General features: G+C 35.6%; 1 protein-coding gene across 3 annotated transcripts in view; it reads right to left on the reverse strand.

The window, feature by feature from the left end:
- The window catches only part of STS (steroid sulfatase), a 101,744-nt gene that overhangs the window by 76,670 nt on the left and 7,725 nt on the right, over positions 1-17,349 (reverse strand). For 2 of the 3 annotated variants that reach the window (XM_088520245.1, XM_088520244.1), the window contains one exon: positions 4,067-4,125. The exons of the other annotated variant lie outside the window; for it this stretch is intronic. The gene's annotated coding sequence lies outside the window, so the exon portion shown is untranslated. The remainder of the gene's footprint in view (positions 1-4,066; positions 4,126-17,349) is intronic. 3 annotated transcript variants of the gene reach the window in all.

Genomic DNA, 17,349 nt, shown 5'->3' on the forward strand with positions numbered 1-17,349 from the left:
AACATATATTTTTGGGATGTAGGCAGCCTTTTTCATATTCAGATGAGGCAAGAGTCAGTCCTGGGCTTTGACTTATGCTGGAAAAAGAAGGAAATAAAAGGAAATGAAGACAGGTAGAAACTTGGAAGTGAAGTAATAGGAAAAGGAAAGGGAAGCAAGAAATTCAGGAGAGACTGGGGACAATAGGTCGCAAAAAAAAAAAAAAAAAAAAAAAACCTGTAAACCAGTGAGTTATGATAAGTAAGTAATTAGAGAAAAGATAAAGTAGACGGAACTGGAAGAGCTTGTACTGACTAGAATGAACAGCAAGGAGGGAAATCAGTGATCTGGAAAGAGAAATGAGTGATAGAAATGAGGATCGACAGAGATTTCAAGAAGCTGGAAGGGATAATATGACATTGGCTAGGCAAAGAAATTGAGGAGAAGAAGTGAGCAAACTGGGAGACACTGGGACGAAAGAGCAGAGGAATTATGATTACAAAAGATGAAGGGAACTGATCGGTAAGAAAAGCCTGAGTAACTGACTGGTAGGAAAAGGCTCAGGACCGATACAATTGAGAAGAGATCTAGCTACTGGGGATCAAGCAATACAGACTGGGACCTGAGATTCCAAACTTCCATTATTGACATTCTGTCAGAAAGAATACATGCAAGTAGTGCTGGCTCACAGCACAAAATGCTAATAAGTATATTAGCTAATTTTTAGTGTTGTATGTACACAGTGCAGACTTTTACTCTTTGCAGTAAATCTACTCTTCTTCCCTTGAATTGCCTCCCACATGTTGCAAGGTAGCAACTAAGACACTGAAACAGGACAGAAACAATTTACTGCACCATCTTATGTTGCTACCAGAATGTTCTATTCTTGTCTACTACCAGAATCTAAGGGTCATGATAATACAGAGGTTGACATGTAGAATACTGGTGACCTATACAGAATTACAAGGACACTCAAAGGATCTGCACATCTATTTCAGAGAATTGTTGAGTACTTTCAGTCTCACTTAGGCTTCATGTTGTCTGTGGTTAGCTGTGAATAAAATCCAAAAATAAACACTCTCAACACTAATACAAACATCATTTTACAGACACCAAGCTAGTTGTTTTTTGGTAGGTTTTACAAACAGTGATTCCAAGGTTTAATTTAACCAGGAAAAACAACATTCTGCACGTTCATTAGAAGATGGAGCTGTGCAGAGAATCTGAATAAGTGAAAGGTCTTCAGCCACTAAAGAGCAGAGCAAACTCATTGACCTTTAATAGAGTGAAGGTATGGCTGGAAACCTCAGTAGAGGCAGTACTTTACAAGAATGAAAAGAATGTAATAAATGTGTGAAGGACTGTATTTAATTGCATACTGCTCATGTTACTTTTACAGACTTCTCAGATCTTTGTAGCAAGTAGCTTCAGCAGGATGAAGACAGCACTCTATTCACTGAAATATGTAAGAAATTAATTACCATGGACAAACTTTAAAATCTTCCACTGTATATGTTATAGAATCTCTTCAAATAACATTTGACATAATCAGCTAAGGAACCTGTTCCTAAAATCCTAAAGTCATTGTCATTTGCAGTCACTGAAAATGTTTTATTGTCTGGGGCTCTGGAAAGGTTAGCCTAGCAGCTCCAGTTCTCACTTTGAAAATCCACAAAAACATGTTATTGAAAGATATCTGTGATGCAGTACTACTAAGATCAGTCTGAACACATAGCTGTAAGTATTCTCAGATTCTGCGCTGTGCGTCTTCATCTGATACAAGGTCCATAAAGTGAAAGGAACAAGGAAACGGAAAAACAAAATCCCAATAATTTTTATTTCCCTGGCCTATTTTTTTGCACAGCACACTGTCATGCATCTTGAAGGGACATGCTTGGAAAATAAGACAAATGGGATAAATAAAATTGAGTGAACATACAAAAGAAAGAAATATAGAGCAATATAAAGGGACACATAAAAAATAAAGAATGAAGCTCTTAACACACTGTGGTAACTGTCACATCAGGGTATTTAGTGGTGAATAGTTAAGCTTACAGAGATTTAACATGAAAATGATTACAATGAATCAGATGAAGTGTTTACTTAGCCTAGTATCTGGTCTCCAACAGAGGCCAAACCAAAAGCTTATGGAAAGAACACTAAGAAGCTTGCTAAATGCATTCTTTCACCTGTGTATCCTTTCAGCTTTTAGCAATCAGTATTTAAGGGTAGAAGATATATACACAGGACATTATTCAACTGTACTTCTCTTTTCCTGTATGAATTTGTTTTAGACCATTTTGAACTAATTTGCACTTTTTTGACCTTTACAACATCCTACACAGGCTTCAGGTTTAAAGGATTACACACTAGGTTCAGGTTTCAACACTTTTCCTTAATTGTGTGTTAGACTTGTAAAGTGCTGTTTTGAATCCCTGCTTTACTTCCTTTATTGTAAAATAGCACTAATAATGCATCTTTTCTTCCTAAGGTGGTTGATAGCTTGAGAAGATTTCAGATGACATTTAATTTTCTGCAGCAATAGAAGCAACATAGGTATTTCAGATCCGTACATATATGCTGTTTCAATTTACAAAAAATGTAATCAATACATACGAATATATATATAAAAGTATATATAGATAAATGTGCCCACATACAGATCTGGACGTGCAGATGGGTGTCGACATACACATATGGTACTTTTTTCAAACTACAATATTGTTACGCTAACATACATTCATTCATGATGAAACAAATTTACTGTAAAACAAATGTTTAAAATCAAATGGATACAAATAATAAAAAAATTCCATAATGTGTACTTATTTCACTTGAATTTACTAACACTTCTTGTTTTGCATTTCAGTCTCCTGCATAAAACATGTTGTCAAATCATAGGATAACTGAAGTTTTTTTTTTCCCTCAGGTGAATTAGAATTATGCCTATTTTTTCCATTAATTAGTCACACCTTATCCTGATTATTAGACACAAGTATCTTTTACAATAACTGTGATTATTAGAGAAACTCTCAACTTTTGTCTTCCCAACTGAACCATCACAACTGTTTTATTCAGTTTGATTAAGCAATTTATCTGTAACTACTCTTTTAATATATGTCTGCAGAATCCTTTGAGAAAACTCTTAATATATTTTATCCTTGAAACTATATTTTTGATGAAATAAGCAACATTTGAAGATATTCATCTTATTAAAAATGCCGTGCTATTGTGGAAGAATTGTTGCTTGAACTTTCCTCATTATAACGTGAAAACCATACCTCCATCCCAAAAGTTACCCACCTCCGAGGTACAACCATTCCTCACTGAGCATGTGCTCTAGATTTTTCAATTGACTGTACCTTTAAATGAAAGTGAGAAACTTTTTCATCAATCAATAACAATATCAAGTATGACTCTAGTCACTCAAGCTCCACCTGAATGTAAAGAAAAGTATAAAAGGTGAACTAAGGATGAAAACGGGGGGGAAGAAAACATTGTAACTCCTGGGTCAGTTGACAGGCCGAGCCCCCTTCCCTCCCCTCAGGTTGGGACGCTGCCTGAGGAGACTAAGGAGCGAGGAGGGAAGAATCCATCGTAACTCTTGGATCAGTTGACAGGCCGATCCCCCTTTCCTCTTCTCGGGCTGGGACGCCACCTGAGGAGGCTCGAGACAGAGCCCTCTCCCATCTTCTGGGGTGAGTGATGATTGCACATTTGTACATCAGAGCTAGCTAAAAACCCCACGCTGTAGTAGAGAATTTCCTGTACTGACATCCGAAACCCGCTTTGTAAATGTTGCATTTGAATAAATCATACTGTTTGTGAACTCGGCTACTTGTTTGGGCGGAGGCGATCGGACCTACAGTTGACAGACTGTTCATGAATCCGATACTGCCAGAGTCGAGCTTATAGGTGATCACATTAATTGGGAACTTGATTCGCTCCTAGGAAGGCGATCGGACCTACGGTCCACATACTAAATTGATTTGATATCTCCTTCCCCCTCCACCACCACTACCACTATGGCTTTCAAACCGCAATATTTCACAGCTATCCTTAAGCTTTACGTAAAAAATGATTTTACCTGGCTTAAAAGAACATCAGAGATCCAACTTAGTTTCCCTAAGAATCATTAAAATTACACTGTCGACAAAGTGAAAGAAGGCAGTAAGACTCTGCAAAGAGAACATTTCTTAGCTTCAATAAAACCAGAAATAATTTTTTTAATTATAACAAATATAATGGTGTTTTGCTTCACAAATGGTGAAGCAATTTATACTATTAAATAATAATTTACTAATGATACTATTAAATAATAATTCCTTGTCTTAAGATTGATGCAAAGGTTTCAAATAATTCCTTTCTTACAGGCAATCACAGCAGTTGTATCTTTTATATCATATTGCCTTGAAAAGAGAAAGAAAAGTCTACCCTTTTAGCCCGTCCTTTGTGCTAAGTCACTACAGCAAACCTTACTTTGCATTTGAAGTGGGCTACCACTATGCCCGAATTTAGTTATGACATCCTCACTGGCCAGTAGTAACCGAGTTTCAATAACATGATTGCATCACACTTTTTTTTTTTTTTTTAAAAAAAAAAAAAAAACTTTGTAGTGTAAACTTACTATTTCATAAAGCTATTTTTTTAAAAAGTGCTATTTTTCCTCCTTCACTGTAAGACACCTTAGAATCCTCTCCAATCCTCTCCAGCCAGGACTTTCCACTTATTTCCAAGGAACATTTCTCCTTTCTCTCAGGCACGTTTGACACGCTTTTTACATGTTTCCCCTTCTCTCCCCAAAATAGCGTGACACAGGCATTTTATATCTTACCTATAGGTTAGGCACTTCAGATGCAGCGCCAGACTAAAGCGACTATTTGATCTCTAGGTTGGAAATGATTTGCATTCAGCCTTCTCGCAGTGTGAGCAGAGAGGGTTGTGTATATCAGCTTGCATATGTACATACTGAATGATTTTCTGGAAAGTTCCATTAGTTTTCAATAATGAAAATCTGTATTTAAACCAGTAAGGGTTGTTTCATTGCAACACACAAATTTCACTGTGTGAGGTGAGAAAAACACAGTAACAAAAAAAGCCATATTTCTTGCTTAATCATGTTTACTGACTAGGACTGGATCATATTTCAACAAAATCACAGATTTTTCAACAGATAAAAGCTTGATTTAGGTATCTTTTTAAAATAGTCTCTCAAGGCCTTACTAGTTCAATCTCGATTAAATGCCAGAATTAATGACAATATTATTAAATAATAAATATTTTTTTCCTGTGGTACATTACAATATTAATGGAAAATAAGACTACTTTTGGTGATACACTTGCATTATTTTGTTAAATAAAAATGTGTAACTACATATAAGTATCACTAGATGTATTTTTTTCCATTATTATTGTTTCACAACATTCATTCACATCTGTTAGCCATTTATGAGTAATTTCATTTTCAGTGTCATGCTGTGATCAAGAGTATAATAAAGAAGAATTACAAGAACCAGAGAAAAGTGTTCTAATGAATTTAGAAGAAATACTTCAGATTCAATAATTACACATTATTAAAATATCTAAGCACATGTGAAGGCTGTACCTCGACAACTTCAGAAGTTCAGTGCCTCTGACAACACATTTAGTAATTAGCTGAAATATATAATAAATTACCATTAGATGTTCATAGAACATAAGTACGAGAAATGAGAAAGATTCCTTTCTGAACTTCAGTATGTATTACAAGATTCTGACTGACAAAATGGGCAGAAGCTGTTGATATGTACATGACTAAGTACCTGTTTTAATCTGTGAGCCTATTAGAATAATAACTTTTTAATGCTCTATTAGCCAACCTAGCATGACACCTGCTTATGTACTTTGGGGGCTTAACTAACATCTTTTCACAATTTCTGGCTACATTAATAGTTTTAATAACTGTCCACTCATGTTTGTATTAATGCCAGAACCAAGTTTGTGAAATGTTTGGTTTTCATTTTTACAAGGGTGTCGAATGGACATGAGGAAGAAGAACTTGTGTGATAAAAATTAATTTGTATCTCTGCTTTTATGACAAGAAAGCAGACAAAGACTGTGCAATTCTACAGAATGGTGAGGGCCACAGATCGAATTAACTGAAGAGTTAGGTTATATCCATTTGAATTGGATTGACATATATACCATAAGCTTCATCTCTCTGACTGATTAAATGCATTTGTTTTCATCTAGCAAATATCAAATTGGTGCCTCCCAGATTTTCATTCATACCCAAACTAATGGACCAAAAAATGTTTTTTTTAAAAATACAAAAATTGTCTAATTATAGGTAATATAGTCTAAGGGAGTCTACAGACTAAAGGAACAAACTTCACCAGTTGAAGTTTGCTGCCTTCCTAGGCAGACATGGCAAGACTGAAGGCTGGTGTATAAGTTGTGGTCTTTGAAGGGACAGTAAGACAAATGGCTGACCACTTCACTCGATACTTCTATTTCATCCAATTTGAAAGCAGTTATGCTTGCTGGAGAAATAACTTGAAATCTAGTGAAAAACAAAAGAAAACACAACCCGGTCCTGAGTTACTAGCATCCTCTGGCGTCACTAAAATCAAAACGTAGGATCTTATAATTATATCATTGCATTTCCTCTATCTGCAACTACTTTTCCAGTCAAAGTGTCCTGGAGAAATTGCAGTCAAATAGCTAGCTAATATTTCTTTGCTACCTAAGGCTTGCAAGGAACTTGTCACTGAATAAATAGTTATCTGTATTTTATATTATTTCCAAAAGGACATTCCATTTAAAGAAGTCCCGTCTGCATTAGTTTGTTCTTAGTGTGGAATTATTATTTTTAATACAGCTCTATTGTTATTTATACTTGTATTACGACAGCACTCAAGGGTTCTCAATAGAGCTCACTGTACCAGACACCAAAATATAGACACATACAGCCAATATAATTTTACCCAGATAGAAGTAAATGCCTAGATAGCCCGTACAGACTTGGCACTAATGGTGCAATCCAACCCATCTGAATTTATTCATCTTAAAGTTACGCATTTAGCCTGAGCTAATTATCTAGGCTTCTTCTCTAATTAACCGAGACAGGCACGTTAACGTTAAGAGGAGGAGTCATCTCTTCACAAGATTGGTGTGATGAAGTGCTGGAAGTGATAATCACAATCTTTTTTTTCCAGAGACTAGAAAGAGAGCCTAAACACTTAGGCTAGACTTGAGACATAAGAAAGGAAGCCACTTTGATGGTGGGTATCTGTTCCCCTGTGCTCAGCCCAAAACGGGACCACACAACTTTCTATGACAAACAACCACTGTAACTTCACAAATGTGCTCTATTAAGCTTATCGGTGTAACAATTTCTTACTCTCTGAGTAATCCCACTCAACTCAGAACTAGGGACAATTCTTCAACAGTTTAATTTGCAAAAATTTGCTCCAAGGGATACGTATAAATTTTCTGAGTTTTCAGATTGCATAGCAGTCAGGTACATGCTCTATTTCAAATAAAAATACCTTTTCTTCTTTTAGTCTTAATTAAGAAAAAAATGTTTGATGCAATAGTGATAACATCCAACAGCAAAGATTATGGTAATATTGGTGCTCAGGTCTCTGAAGTAAGCTATAACCATACCTGCATTTAGCTTGTAAGCACAAATATGGTAAGTCAGATAAACCTTATCTAGGACAGAACAAAAATTACATTCCTCACTATTACCTGACCAAAAAGTTATTTCAAGGAAGCTTTTGTCAGAAGTGACCAACCAATGGGCTATGAACTCCGTGTGACTCTGGTCCACTGCTTCCTCTCTGCTGCCTTTCGCTTAGAGTCTAATGCAGACACTGGAAAGCTAAAACATCCTGGGACCTGACACTTTGATCTTATTGCCTTACTTCATGCGATCCTTGCACAAAAGGTAAACACTGGAGCACCTGACACACAACAGCAAGTCTGCGAATGTGCACGTGCACTCTTCAGGCATTCGTGTGAAAAGCAGATATTTGGTTCATTTCAGGGGAGTGCACCCGCCCACAGGCCCACGTTGTGCACGTGCCCCGGAGCCCATCACATGTTGAAGGCAGCATTCATTCTGCCTACAGGATGGTCATGCACACGATTGTCCCCCCATAAGGGGAAGGAAAAGAGGGAGCAATGGTGTGCCCATCACACAGTATGCTCGGACAACTGATTGCTGCAAGAAGCCCTCAAGTCCCTCCACAAGGAGCTAGTCTGTCCCACTGTAAGAACTGAGCCCTGTCATATTAAGAATGTAAGTAAAGTAATTGGGAAGAAATGGTTGCTAGGAGTGCTGCCTACTTTGAATGCTTGCACTGTTTCCCAGAAAGAGTAGTGCATAAAAAACAACAATCCCCTTCACCCGCCACCCCATTTATCCTTATTGCAACCCAATGTCACTTGTGTCTGCATATGGATTATCTCAGTTTAGCAAGCTCCTGAAATCAGCACGGCTCTGTCTCTTAATGTTAAAATGAGAAGCGCTGTACGAGTTCAGTATTGAACTACTTCCACTGGTTTGCATAACCCAGAATATTCAGCCAGTGATATGTTCTTGTTCTGGAATAGTCACAAATGTGTCTCAAGAAAGACTGGACTTTTTTAACAGGATAAACTTTAGAGAGAAAAAAAACAACCAATTTTAAAACAAAAAGTGTAAGCTTCTAAAAATATTCTCAATTTAAAAAAAAAAATCTCCTTTATTCTTATACTTGGAAAAAATGGGCTGTCTAGCATTTACAAAGTGAAAACAAACCACTTCTGCTGTTGTTTCTTTTTTGGTCAATGAGATTGACTCACTACATTGAACAGGATTAAAAATAATTGGCAAAAAATATTTCTGAGGCTCTTAAGTTTTTTTTCACCAACCTAAAGCAAAATTAGAACAAAGAAAACAGAATTATCTGTTCACAATTTTTACTCTGCCCAATTAACATAGTAGAGAAAAAAAATCAGAAAGATTTTAAAAAATAATATGATAGGAAGTCTTTTTCTATTACAGATAGACTCCATTTGCATTAGTCTTTGCAACAACTAAAAGCACAAAACAGCTTTAAAATCATATACAATTACTGGAAAATATATTTGGAAACAAAAGGCAAGGTTCACAAAATAATGCGGTCTTAATAAAAAACAAAAAGATATTTACCCTGGAAAGAACACCTGTGCAATTAGGAAGAGAAGGATTTTGAGCTGTCTCATGGCTATAAAATTGTCTAATTGCAAACTACATAGATCAGAAACTTCTCCTGAGAAATATGCAAGCCAAGGGGCAAAGATATTAGCATATACTTGCATATTAGTCATTTTTTTATCCTAATACCAAAGCCTTAATCACTTATTAATTTCAGTAAGCATAAAAAAGAACAGCTGACTTACTCCCCCATCAAGAAGAAAGAATTAATTTGGAATATACTTAGCTTGGTAGACTATTTCAAGGATGCAATTTAAACATAATAGGATTAAGCAACAAGTCTTAAAAAGAATGGTATCTGAAACAGTAAATAATTCTAAAAGTATCTGCATACAGAACAAGAAGAGACTAAGGATGCCCTTAAGGGACTGACAGAAGACAAAAAAAAGAAAAATCAAAACAAACAAAACAACAACAAATGTAGATCATGTATATCGTGTGGAAGTGATACAAGAAAAATGGCTATTATATAAGGCACAAAGAAATTCCTTCTGTTGTGTCTAAGTAGAACATGACTGTCCCTTCCACTACCCTTTCCTTCTTTCACACTTTCTCAGTCTTTCATGGGGACAATTGGAAACTTTAAGTTCTTACTGTTAAACAGGACATCACATCTTTGCACATATAAACTAACAAGCAAACAAACAAGCTAACAAGCAAGCTAACACGACAAATAAGTGAAATCATTACCTGAATACTACATTAATTTCACTTCATTGTATCTTATTTTGTATGACATTTTAAGGGTACTAAGAAATATAAGAACAAAAAAAAATACAGAAAAACATTTTCCACTTTCTCATGGTACATCAGTATCAGCTTTCTTCTAACATTTGACCTGTTTCTCAACAATAGCTCCAGAGGTCTCCAGCTACAAAGATCTTTTGATCTGGACTGGACCATGCTGCAAGTACATTTGGAAATACATTTGAAATTACTTTTTTTTAATCATTAATTCTTTAAGTAAGTTCTCCAGAAAGGGTATTACTCTTCTCTCTCTGTTTCTTTTGGTTTAACAGATACTTCTGATTTAAAAGATGGATTCTGTTTATCAGTGAGTTATATATGACTTTTAAATCTACATGTTTTTTCATAAGTAACCCTCCACTGTTATTAAACTTCACATATCCAATTGTCCATTACATAAAAACTTACATTAAATAGTTCTATAAGAAGTATAACATCTCTAAGAACAATTTCTATAAATGGCTAACACATTCTCAGCTTCTAAATTTCATCATCATAGTTTCAAGTGCTATCAGGCAGTGCAGAATATAAACATGAAAAAAAAGAAGAAAAAAAAAAAAAGAAGATAAAGTAACTCACTGGTTTACTCACTTTAGCTTCTAATTAAATAAATTTCCTAAGACTGATGATTTCTACAGAAAACATGCTTGCATATGACACCATGTGACCCCCAATCTGGATAGTTTAAGACAGTGTCAGAGGAATTCAGGTTTCTCTGTGAACTGTGCCCTAAGATTTCCTTCCAACTATAGCTGATTAACTGTTTCTTTATCACAGCAGGAAAAAGATGAGTCTATTTTTATACCATTGCCTTTTAATTTAAAATATTCCTCCAGCAAGTGGAAAATCCAAAAATCATTAATGCTCTGAATCTGAAGTTCAAATTTGCACTTTCAGAGCCCTGTGTGCCACAGCCACCAATTCTCGCTAAGCACTCAATCCATCCATCTGCAACCCATCTCAAATGGCCTGAGTTACTCCTATTCCTTTCTCACCTTAAATAAACTTCCTTCCACTTCTCCTCAAATTTCCTCTTATCCATTCAAGAATTCCCCTGTCCCCGTCAAACTCTGAGAATTTCTGGAAGCCTAATCTTTCTAAACCATACCCCTAATCCCTTCCCGCTCACGATTCCCACATTACTGTGCGAACCGTCCCAACTCACAGACCAAATTCCTCTTGGATGTAAGAGCTCATCTTCTCCAACTCTGCTTGCCCATGAACGGCTCATGATCACTGCTATTCCACTATTACAAGCACCGATGCTCCTCTTAGTCTCTGCTTGCCTCCTCCATGACTTCTGTCACCTTAACACATGCTCTTCCACAGGTGAGTGGCACACAGGGCTTCCTATTGCCTATCGGGGCTTTCCCAGTATTAAAACCGCCTTAGCCACTTGTATGACAGGAATTTAAAACCTATACACAGGTCTGTGTTTACCAAAATCTGTCTAGAGAGTACCCTAAGGGTAAAAGGCAGAAAATATGTTTGGGAAAAAACAGGATATATGGAATCTATATTATTATTGAGTCATTACAAAAATGTTCATAGCAGTATGTGAGGTCAGATTCTGTTCAATAATCTTTTCGTTAAATAGTCTTCATGCTCCCTCTTTTTACTTGTCTCAGGGTGGTTGCTGAAATACAGACTTGCGATATAAAACTGGCAGATAAACCTATTCAGAAGTGATAATTTTTTCCATTCATTCCTTGTTTCTCTATTATTCCTTGTTATTCTATCTCCATGATTCCTCTAATGCATACTGTCCCCTCAGTGACTAACTCCAGGTAGCAGGATGAATATGTATGAGATTACAAAGAAAGGCATTAGCTTCATTTAATATAATTTAAACAAATATTTGTTTTGCTTGTTTCCTTCTTTGAATTAAAGGGATAGTATTGTAGCACACATAACCCTGTCTCACTTCAAAAATACAAATTTATATCTCTCTTACTCTGCAAACAATATTTATTCATTTGCATTTGATTCTTAAAATAAAGTTTGCAATGAAAATGCCAAAACGCTTTTAACATATCTTTCTGAACACAGAGAGCTTAAACGGTGAGAAAACAGAGCAGTAGAGCAGGAAAATTTTCTAACCACAAATTCACTGCTTTCTTGTTTGTTCTAACTGCTTTCAGGAGGCTTTATACTCTTTTTAACCGATTGTAGGCAGCAAATGTTCTATGGTTGATAACAGGCAAGAGAAGACAATATTTCTTACCATCCTTTTTTTTTCTTCTTCATATAATATACTTTGCATTAAGTTAATGAGGAAAAGACAACACTATGTTATTACCTCTCATAATTGCTATTTTCCTGCCATGAAGAATTTGCTTTGAGTTGCAAAAGACTATAAACTTCAACTATCCATGACCTTGATATTTAGATAAATCTAAATATAGCCAGGCATAGGGGCAGGAGGGCTTTTTACCTTGCAGCACGGAATGGCTTGAGTTTCTGCCTCTAGCTTTCAAGCAAGATGGCTCTGCACTTATCAGTATTTGGGTACAAAGTCCAGTCACATGAGCTGAAACAGAAATGTGAAGGGGAAGGAAGAAGGGAAACACTGAGAAAGATTTCTTGGTGCATAACTCCCATTCTGTTTCCTGAAAAATAACTTACTTTACAATACAGGAAATAATACAGACATGTTTTTGTAATGAATATACATGATTAACCAAGAAACTGGCTTTAATTTGTTGCTCAAGATCATTTGTTAGGCTTTTCAAATGCAAATGACTTTGCATCATATTCTAGGGAAACAAGGATGGTGCAAGAATATCAAGTACACTTCCGCCTTCTGTACACTTGAAGCATTCCAGCAGAATACTTCTGAGAAACTGTGTTAAAGACACCTTTTGTAAGCATAATTGCAGATCGTTAGTTTTTAAAACTTCTCCTGTAGAGGTGCAGGAATGATCCTGCAGCCTGATTTAGAAATTCTCTCTCTGTATATTAATATTGCATACCACACACAATCCTGTTTTCCTTGCTACATATTATTTTAGAAATTATACATAGACTTTCTAGGAAGTCCAAAGAGTTGGATGAAAAAGCATTCACTTAACGTTGCCAAGTGCTAGCTAGTTAATGCATTATGATCCTTCTCCCCGTCCCACTCTCCACCCTTGTCTTCCCAGACCTTCTATTTATTTTAACAAGAAACTGAAGACGAAAAAGAAAGGTGCATACCCAAATATGCTTAGTTAGCTGGTGCTAATGAGAGTTAACAAAGTCCAAGACTTAACTACTAAATATAAAAAAAAAAGAATAAAAATTAAAAAAAAAAAAATTCTTCCGGGCACAGTACTGAATCTAACTGAATGACTAAGGGAAATAAAACTGAATCAATGCTTTTAGACAGCTGTCTAAATACAAAGCTTAAGTTAAACTTTGCTGTGCCACGACAAATCAGAATAGCTTGTTCATTTTTTTTCTGTGATTTTTCCCTCTATTTCAATGTGACAGAATAAATATCTTTGAAACCATTTTAAATTGCTAATCTTTCTCTCAGACACAAATCAGAAACACTAGCTCTATATCACACTTTCATAAAACTCTGCAGCTACTGCCTTGCAGTTGATAGAAGTATTAAAAAGAGCAATCAAATTTTAAAAATCTTGTTAACTTCCCAGAAATAAACAAATAGCTAGGCAGTTTTTAACTCTGTGATAAATTGTATTTTTAGAAAATACTGAAAACCATCATAGATACTTAAAAAGCACTACAAGAAATGCAATATGCATTGAAGAAACACAACTTGATACTTCAAGAATTTTAATATCTAGATACACTGAAACTCTTCAGAGACATATAATATTTATCATATAAATTAAAATGAATTTATTTACAGTATATATAATTTGCAAAAAAATCAAAATTATTAAACAATATTAATAATTCAAGAACTTGTGGTGATGTAAATTAGAAGAAAGTTATAATAAAGCAAATATATGTTTGCCTAAATATATATGGATTGAATGAACAGCAGCACACAGGAACATAGACCTGGTCATGAAATGAAATGCAGACTCTCATGGCCTAATTAACATGGTAATTCAAGCCACTGGATATGGAAAACCAAAAATGCAGCATAGAAAGACTCTATTCATCCCAGTCAACACAGTATGAAGAAAGAAAAAGTGAACTAATGAGAGAAAAACAAACATTTTCTTCCTCTTACCATACAAATCTGAGAACTGAATGAGGATTGAACAAAAGATTTTTTTCTTTGCGTTTATTCTCCATATGTGATTAAAAATCACCACGGGGTGCTAAAGTGACTAGTACTGAATGGCTTCAAAGAATCAGTAGAGTTGAAAACGGTGCTAAAAAGAAAAGGCAGGCATTTAGGCTGTGGTTATCCCAGTAATGTAGTCTCTAATGATACTGGATATATCTGTCAGTTAATGAATTATACTCTCTGTTGTGATTTTTCTTTTTAACATATAGATATGAATGCAGAGCCCTCTTCTGGTCTGATTTTCATATTTGTTACATTGTATTTGAGATGTTTTGGTCTTCAGGTCACAAGCTAGAAGTCATTATCTGCACGAACGACCCTGTATATAAAAGAGCTCAATTATTTTTAATGCAGTGTTTGGGAAGAGAATAGAAAGACCTATGATCAGGATCCTGTTGTCGAGCGTTAAGAGGGGCTGCACTGGGGTAGACCTCTTGCCTCAGTTCATCAAAAAAATTCTGCTGACGCTTCAAATGTTTAGGCATAAATGTAAATACAAAACTATATGTTCATCTACCTGCGGTAGTACATAAATCTTCAAGAAAACAAAATATGATAAAGAACACTGTTATTCAGAACTGTCTGAATGTTGGTGCACCACATCTAAATTCTTATGATTTTTCCATATTGATTTATTAATACCAGCTCATACAGGATAAAATACATTGGTAACTGAGATAAAAACTGAGAGGATATCTGCACTATTTTAATGTCTTTCATGCTGAAGTCCTAGCAAGATTGATGTCTGATTTCAGACGATAGTCGAGAAAGGCAAACTTAGAATGAAAAAAAAACGCTTTTACTTTTCCTAGGGACTTTGTACATACAAACTTGAAATTGGTTGTTAAAGGATATTTATTCTATGCCAAATCTTCAGTGGAAAAAAAAATTGCTTTCAATTTGATCCATTCATTCTTAGTCCAATAACACCACTAACAGGATTCAGTGCAGGAATTCTGTCACCATGTGTTTCCTCCAGAAGACTTTTAAGTGAATCATTATATGAAAGGGATTTGTGAACTTATGAATTGCAGAGGACTTTGTGATATGCAATTCTGAGGAAGTTACAATGACTTATGTTTGGAACTCAGTAACGCTATAGCAATTCGGGCATTTTATGTAATGGTTGTGCTTAATTTAAAATTAATTATATAAGTTTTACTGGAAGAAGATCATATTGTCTGTGTTCATGCAAACAGAAAGACACAGGTTTTGTAACCATATTTTCTGACTGTCAAATAAGGTAACCTGGACAAGCATTAAGTCACACACAGAACAAGATATTTAAAGAAAAAAGGGCTTGAAGAGACAGGAAAACGACATTTCACTGGATTTACTAGATAATGTACTTTAGTATCTAGTATCTATCTAGTATTTAGTATCTAGTTCCTAGATGTGATATGGTTGGAAAAGGTGGATGACCACACAGGTCTCCAAAGTGTCAGCTCTTTCTAGAAGCAGCAAACTCCCAGCTGAGAGAAATATTTGACAATTCCAAGAACTTACTTTCCTATTTCCAAGTTTTTATAAAGCTTCAGCACAGACACCACTCCAGAAGGTGCTGGGAGAGATTCAGCGACAAGAGCGCTGCCTACTGATTGATGCTTTACACTTCCTGGAGTACTGGGCCATTCCTGGGGGTTCAGCAGCTGCGGAAGGCAGCGTAACCCTACGTCTTGTCATTGCAGCAGGGCAAGAAGGCACATGCTACTGCATGCCTTCCCCTCCCCCCCACCCCCGCAGATTTTCCAGATGAGGGCACAGTTGTAGGCCAGAAAAAAAAGAATAAACAAGTCAGTTAAAAACTAATAGATTATGGACCAGATTTTCAAAGATTATGGACCAGGTTTTCAAACCCAGTTGTTAAAACTCAATCCTTACAGCTCATAGCATCTACTGGCCTAAATAATGCACACAGCATTTTTGAAATATGATAAGACAATTGATTTTGTTACCATTTCTTGTGGATAGCTGCCTCATCAACATTGCAAGAAAACTTAAGAATTTCATACTTAAACAAACAAACAAAAATAGAAAAGACCTTTCAAACTATTCAGTATTAGGCACTTCAAAGACTAGATTATCTTTTTTCAATAGAGCTCAATATTAACTACTTATAATTAACACAGATCTAGACTGAAGTGATCCATAAAAAAACCCTTAAGTTGGATAGGCGGTGTAAAAATGTTTTTCAGCTTTTGAAATGAAACAGCAGATATTGATAGAAACAACAAGAAACGTACAGTTTAAGTACAGAATGAACTGATAAAGGAAGTCTGCTTGAATTCTGAACTATGTCTGCAGTAAAATAAAAACAGATACACCAGGCTTTAAAATTCATTTTTTCCACTGACTGTAATGGCATTAACGGCTTCATATCACTCCCAGTCCACGATGTGTTTGTCTGATGTTTAACAAATAATAAACTGCTAGTCTTTTCCCTCCCCTTTGCTAGAATAAACTGCTGTGATAAAAGTCCAGGGGTACTTATTCAGTAACCTATATATGCAGTAATATTCACAGAACACTCAGCTGGTAATTTGATTGACCTCAAAACAGTCTTTCAATAACAAAGAGAAAGGCTCCAAAATCTGCTCCATTTCTTCGCCATTCAACTGCTACAAGAATTTCTTCCTTCTGTGAACTACAGCTCCTACACTCGTTTTTTCTTTATCTCAAAGAATATCCTGGCGCTAGCTTATTTTTTGCTGCCACAATAAATTCTGCTTTGGAGAGACTAGGGTCAAAGGTATAAGAGGGAGAGGAGGCAGACAGAGCATTTGGCTTAGTACAAAATGAAGAAAAAAAAAAGACTAAGCAGCAATCATGACACATAATACTTACAAAATACAAATCACTCATTAGTGAACAAAGTTAGACTATGATAAAATGGGATTTGGGGAATTAATTAAAATGAATGCTCTATCTGGGGCTAGGAAGGCAGCCTATTAGCAGAAAGTGGCTTTTCTACTTGTCACTTATTTTTAAAATGAGTGACTACAAAACTTTATCCAAGTTTTAGACCTCTAATGATACTGAAAAAAATAGAGTCAACTAGAGGAACAATTGCAGCAATTGAGTTTGTTAAATCCAAAAAGAGAACAGAGGAAGAACACAGGCTATGCAAGTAGAGCAAAACATTTAGTGAATTTTT

The sequence above is a fragment of the Tinamus guttatus genome, unplaced genomic scaffold (assembly GCF_059628265.1).
Source record: "Tinamus guttatus ecotype Peru unplaced genomic scaffold, ASM5962826v1 Tinamus_guttatus_pri_ptg000083l, whole genome shotgun sequence".
NCBI classification, from domain to species: domain Eukaryota; kingdom Metazoa; phylum Chordata; class Aves; order Tinamiformes; family Tinamidae; genus Tinamus; species Tinamus guttatus.